This window comes from Tupaia chinensis, unplaced genomic scaffold, assembly GCF_000334495.1.
Source record: "Tupaia chinensis unplaced genomic scaffold, TupChi_1.0 Scaffold000605_1, whole genome shotgun sequence".
NCBI classification, from domain to species: Eukaryota; Metazoa; Chordata; class Mammalia; order Scandentia; family Tupaiidae; genus Tupaia; species Tupaia belangeri.
In genome coordinates, this window is record NW_006160123.1 from 4,667,927 (window position 1) to 4,674,795 (window position 6,869).

General features: G+C 37.3%; 1 pseudogene; it reads right to left on the reverse strand.

Moving 5' to 3' along the window:
* Positions 1–542: 542 nt before the first annotated feature.
* On the reverse strand, positions 543–6,402 carry LOC102476545 (proteasome subunit alpha type-6 pseudogene; annotated as a pseudogene).
* Between the last annotated feature and the right edge of the window lie 467 nt (positions 6,403–6,869).

Consider the following 6,869-nt stretch of genomic DNA (forward strand, 5'->3'; position numbering starts at 1 on the left):
ATAGGTATATTTCTGAAAATCCTATTTTTGACCATGAAGATTCTTTAAAATACAGTCTTCTTAAAATCTTAAATTAATGGATAAAATATTAAATATTAATGCAAATTATTTTTATTTCAAAATGTTATATTAACAATAAAGCTTATCCCATTCAGTTTTACCCTTTCTGCTACTCCTCAATATTCACTTAAAAGAACCTGGGGCAAAAAGAAATGAAACATTTTTAAAAAGACAGAAATGTGAAACAAACCTAACTTCAAACGTTTAACATAAATTAGGTGATATAGTAATTTGGAAAGTTTATTTTTAGCAAGTTGGATGAAATCCAGCAAGTTATATGAAATCTTGTAGAGCTCTCCATTTCTCTCTCTCTCTCTTTTCTGCAAAAGCACTGTTTTTATTTATACAGAATCCTAACCACTTCAGCAGTAGGCAGAGTAGAAGAAATTTCTTTTACAATCCAGGGGCCTCCATATGTTGGTTTGTTGTTACCAAACACACAGGCAAGTGGCATCATGGATTTGGTAAACTAATGACAATGTTTAGTCTCTCTCTGCTAGAGCAACAAGATGAGCATCAATCTCTGCTTCTGTAAGAATCATGAATTTAGAATTTTCAACTGTAACTACTCCAGCTTCTATTTCTGAAGGTCTGAAATCAATTGACAGAATAGTAGACAGGTATGTAAATGCAATTTCCACTGTCCGTCCAAATGTCCAATCAAATTTCTTCATTTCTTTTTCTTTTTTTTTTCCCAAAGAAGCCAGTTGACTTTTTTTGTTTAATTCCTGCAGCTGCAGTTGCTTTAAACCCATAGTAGTGACCTGCAGGATCACACTGGTACACCTGAGAGCCTTATTCTTCATCTATACCAATTAAAATCATATGACAACCAAGAGGCCTCATTTCAGCATTCTGTGTGTAGACCTAAGAAATACAAGAAATTCTTTACACAGCATATCCACAGGAATCTCATGGCCATACTTGTATTTCCAATTAGCTGCCTCATAGTGTGCCCTCTGTACGTGGGATCAGCTGTCAGCTGTCATTCCTGTTATCACACAGCCAATGTTTTCGCTACCTTGAATAAGTGAGTCACTGTGCTGGAATCCAGTAATTTGTCAGAATTTTTTCCTGTGTGACAATTACCGCACTGTCTTCCCTCTGACATTAATGTAAGGTCACCTGGCTTGAAACAGCCTTGAAAGCATATTCTACTTGGTATTGCTGACCCTCGGGTGAAAAACCAGCAGTCAAAACCAGCTCTGAAACCACGGGAAATGTTGGTACATGCACTACTTCAAGTACAGTCTCTGAGTCCTGTGGCTCCCTCACCAGGCAGACACGCCCTTTTTGGAAATTGCAGGGACTCCAGTTTTTTTTTGTTTTTTACTGGCTCCTGGGCATGTACACTCACCCGAGGAGAGGGGCAGTGAGAAATTACCCCCCAGAGGGGATGGCCACGCCACAATCCCTTCTTCTCCAGTTGCCTCTCGGGATTTTGGGCACATATGCACACACACCTGGTGTGATTCTCAGTCAAACCACAAATCTGGTCATGTGAGATCCAGCACCTTAACCTCCACACCACCTTCTGTCCCCTAGAGCTCTTTTTTCTACTTTTGCTCTGATGCCTGTTAATACTGACACCTCCTCCTTCACTCTTATTTCTACACAGGCTTTTCTACCTGATAAACTCTAAAGAGAACAGAGACCATTCTTTATGTCTTACACATGAAGAGTATTTGCTACATAGAAAAGTTTTTAATGACTACAAAAGAAGATGGCCAGGCTCTACTAGTGGTAAACAAGATGCTTTCTAAAGGAACACAGGAAGATAAAATATTCCCCCAATTCTGATACACATCATTCCAAATGATTATTTTCCTATAACTAGGAAAAGAATTGTATGAAAATATGAGTAGATTTTATTTTCCTGTTCATTAATTCTAAGTTTCAAGAAACTTCTTGAAACATAGCTCATCTAAACTATTTAGAATAAAGTTTCCTATTAAATTTCCTGAAGATCATTGAGGTTTCATTAAAATAATCTCTATAACCTCTGTTTGGAAATATTTTCCTTTGCTCATGTCCTGCCAATTTCTCCCCAAAATTGCTTAGTTCAGATACTGAAATTTTGAATGAATCTTTGTTTACTTAGAAACTTCTTGAAACATAGCTCATCTAAACTATTTAGAATAAAGTTTCCTATTAAATTTCCTGAAGATCATTGAGGTTTCATTAAAATAATCTCTATAACCTCTGTTTGGAAATATTTTCCTTTGCTCATGTCCTGCCAATTTCTCCCCAAAATTGCTTAGTTCAGATACTGAAATTTTGAATGAATCTTTGTTTACTTTTCATGAAAATTCATGTGTTTTCTCCTGCCACTTTCTCCCCAAAATTGCTTAGTTCAGAAACTGAAATTTTGAATGAATCTTTGTTTACTTTTCATGAAAATATTTAAAGGAAGTTTCTATCTTGGTGTTTTTATCCACCTCCTCTTACCTTTACTGCCCTTCATCTTTATTAAAAGGAAAAAGAGGCAAAAGTCCTAAGCTGAATCCTCAGGACGAAGACAAAGAAGCCAATTTAGCTTCTGCAGGATCAATGAGTCATAACACAGTCATAGATCCCCAGGGCTCAAGCGCATTGGCAGGCCAACTGAGCCTTAGCTTCTGTAGCTGGTTAGACCAGCCAACTGGATGACAATGGATTAATTTTACTGGTCTTGCTCTGTTTATCTTTAGTGGAGACATACGAGACAGATGAGAGATATTCAAAAACTCCATGGAAAATGCATATTTTTAACATTTGTAAATAATAATTTTATTTATCATTATTTTTTTAATTTGCTACAGGGAATGTACATTCACCATAGAGAAACAGAGAGAGAGAAAGCAAGATGCCAGGTCCAGGACTCAAACCATGGTCAGTCATATGGGAGTACAGTACCTTAGCCACCATGCCATTATTGGCCCAGTGTTAAAAACCTTTAAGTTATTTTAAAGTATATTTTATTCATGATAGAGAGTATATGAGTATGTGCATTGAATGAGTGAGAGAGAGAAACTACCCTCATCAGGGTATCATCACACGACCATTCTCTTTCCCCAGTCTGCCAGCTTGTAAGGAGTTTGAATGCATGTGTACCCAGCATGTTTCAAGTTGATGGATCCGATTCCTGTCAGTCATGTGGCTTCTAGTACTACAGTTTAGTATGTTACCAATTGTACCACCAAGGCTGAGATGAATTTCAGTTTATTTTTGCACCAGAATAAACTCAAACTTTAATTTCATTTCCCATTAAATTTTTGAAATCCCCTCACATATGCAAACAATAATGCAGCTCAAGATGATTTTACAAGACATCATGATACTAGCTACTAGCAATAGTCTGTCACTTTAAGTATCTCCTGACCACCATGAACCCCATATTTGCATGTAAATGAAATAATTAAGTGATCTTTAATAGGTGTGTCTATTCTTTTTATTATTTTTTTTTACTTTTTTTATTTTTTTGGAGAGGTTTTTGCTATAGGGCATGTGCGCTCACCAGACAGAGGGAGACAGAGAGACAGAAAGCAAGAAATTACCCCCCAGGGGTGATGGCCACGCTGCCATCCCGTCTCCTCCATTCTCCTCTTGGAATCTTGGGCATGCACGCACATGCGCCCAGCGTGAGTTTTAAGCCACCTGGTCCAGTACTCAAACCGTGGTCGACTGCGTGGGAGTCCAGTGACATAGCCATTACGCTAACTGCTGGTTCCGGTGTGTCTATTCTTGCCTCACTGAGGAAAATAGGACAAAGATCAACTGCATTAAGTCAGCCTTATAGACACAAGTTTCTGGGGGTACTTGGAAGTTATTCTAATGTTGCTCCTATATTTGACCCACCAACATTTGTTCACAATAGAAAACTTAGTGTGTTAGGTAGTGTGGGATAACTTAGAGCAATTTATTTTGACTATGCCATACATTTGAAATTCTTTCATTAATGATACACTCATCCATGGAAGTATTCTGACCATTAGTTCTTATAGAGAAAATAAAATTCTGTTTGAGCTGCAAGGCTCTTTATATCATCCCAATAAACACAGCCGAAAATCAATGTATCTCATCATCGTAGATTTACATTTAAGAACTTTACTGATTGCGAATGATATAAAAAATCTTATGGCCTGTGCAAAAGGGCTGTGTTGTTTTTCACCACTGTAACTAGTCATGCAGAATATTTTGCTAAAAACACAAACCAAATGTTTTATTCTAGAGGAAACAAATTGCTTTCTTAAAACTCTAACTTTGGGATATTTCTTGATCAAATCAAATAGTCTTTTGTTTAAAAGTGAAACAAAAATTTGTTAGCAAATATCAAACATGCCAACTATTACAGTTTACCGATAGGAGAGACAGCCAGACTTTATAAAATATTACAGAAATAAGCCTCATAGAATTTTTCAAAAGCAAAACAACAATGAAAAACACCTGGCTTCAGGAAATAGATTTAGGAAGACAAAACACACACACAAAAAAAAAAAAAATAAGGGGAAGAAATGATTCAGTACTCAGGATCAATGATCAGAGATAGTTTTCCAATGCTTATTCAGCTAGTTAAATAAATAAACATTATATAATTTTTATAAACCAAGATATCTTACCCACTGAAGGAAATTAAGGATTAACTAAAGATAATAAAGGCTGAAACTAACCTAATCATAACCAGAAAGTTCAAAGAGTGGTAAAAAAGAGAAAACTAAAATATTGTATTAGTTCTTCTTAAGGTTGTATGCATGCATGAAATTCTCTGCTGTTAAATTAATCTGGACATCTGACAAATATTCCCTGAGTAGTGGTTACTGAGACAAGAAAAAAACTTTTGACCAAACAATTTAAGACTCAATAAGCTTGTTACTACTTAATATACAGTCAAAAGATCTTAGTTGAACTGGGATGGGTCTTTATTTTCCATTATACATTTGAACTAAACTTAAATATCTTAATATTTTTATAGACTTAGTATCTGTGACTTCTAGAAAGTAAAGATGATTTCTTTCCTAATATGAATTTTGACATGTATAAGTGAAAAGAAACTATGTGAATAATTCTTATCTGATTATGCAGCCTTATTCCACATGAAGTATAATCCCAGTTCAAAAAAATACATATGCATTCATAAAATGTTATTTTTTCTCTTTAATTTTATTTTTTAACAGCTTCTCACTTTCATTTTCCTCTTCTGTCTTCGGAAATCCACTATTATAAATATTTGTCCGAATTCCTTTACTCAAAAGACATTTAATTAGCTGGGTATCATACCTTTACATTTTTAGTACTCTCAAAGTATGGGCAGAGGAGAGTCCTCTGGCATACTGAAAAATTCACACTATTTTATTCTCAAGGTAAACACCCTTTATTCCCTGATTGCATTTAGAATTCTATACCAGTCAATAAGCAAGTTTAACAGAGACAGCCAGACTTTATAAAATATTACAATGAAGCACAATGGATAAATTCACTTGTCTCAAAGCAAAGATGCGGAGCGCATATGGTGGCAGGGAGATACGACAATGTTATAGCTAGCAAGAATCTAGATAACTGTTTCTTTAGCAGTCTGTGAAGAAAGGCAGATTTTCCTGCTTTTTTCTGCCCACAGATGTGCCATTCTGACATCTTCCCTGGCCTGTTTTACAGAGATAGAACTGCCCAGCAGGTAACATTGCCCTGCTAAGCCAACTCAGCCTTTGCCAGTGGAAAGTTTCAAGCTAGTGACCTTTTCTGCTTAGGGACAGTGAGGACCTAAAACTCTGAGCCAGATGCAGGCTCTGGGTATGTTTTTCTGCGGCAGCTTCCCCTAGGCATACGTGTGTGCACCTCTCACACCTGCACAGCATTTCCTTGTCCAGTTCTAAGAACAGGAAGCCAAACTCCACATGAACACTGGGCAGAGAAACAAGGCGGGGAGAACAGACAAGCCCTGGTGAGATGTCTCCAATGCCAGGGCACACATGGTGCCCTGGGCCGTCCAAGGGAGGTGTGATACTGTTTACCAGGGAGAGTGGCTGCTGTAGCCTGGCTCCCTACGCCCTGTCTGGCCTGTGAAATTTGATCTAAATCACAGGAGGCAAAAAACATATTACTCTGACCACAATTCACATTCCGTAGGAGGAGACAGGATTAGAACATTTCTATTCTTGCCCAATGTTGCTAAATTTAAAGTCAATTTAACTGTTCATTGCAGTCTTCCTTCAAAACACCCAAGGCAAGCATCATTTGCTGGTGGCAAAATGCTCTAAAATATTGTCAGGAGCTGTAATGTTGGGCAAAGGAAGATGGGCAGTCACCACAGATCCTAAACTCACAGCCAAGGCTGTGAGTAATACCACTAATAGTAAACACCGCCATTGCTCACTTCATTCATACCCTTGTCCGTTCACGTCTATATGCATGTGTGTATGTGAGCAGTCACTTATTAAGCTTGTATTAGGTGTAGAACAAAAAGGTGAATGAGGCGCAATCCCAGCCCTTGAGAGGCAGACAGTGATAAAGGAGATTGGCACATACATAAATAGTGATAATTCTCCATCAAATTAATCTGGTTTCTAACAGCTCCTCTTTCTCTTTCACTTCTGTACCTCCCTTCAGCTATTCTCAAGTCTAAAGTCATTTATCCTTGCTTATTTATCTTCCTTCTCACTTGAAGGCCAAGTACCTGTATAGCCTTCCTTCTTTAGGAAGACCAGCTGGACCTACCAGATGGGGCAGAAAGAGCATTTTACAGCAAACTTTACAGTTGTTACCTTTTTTTAAAGCCTCTTCTCCAAACTTCAGTCTGTACTCTATCCACATTAGTGATTTTTTTTTAACCAACC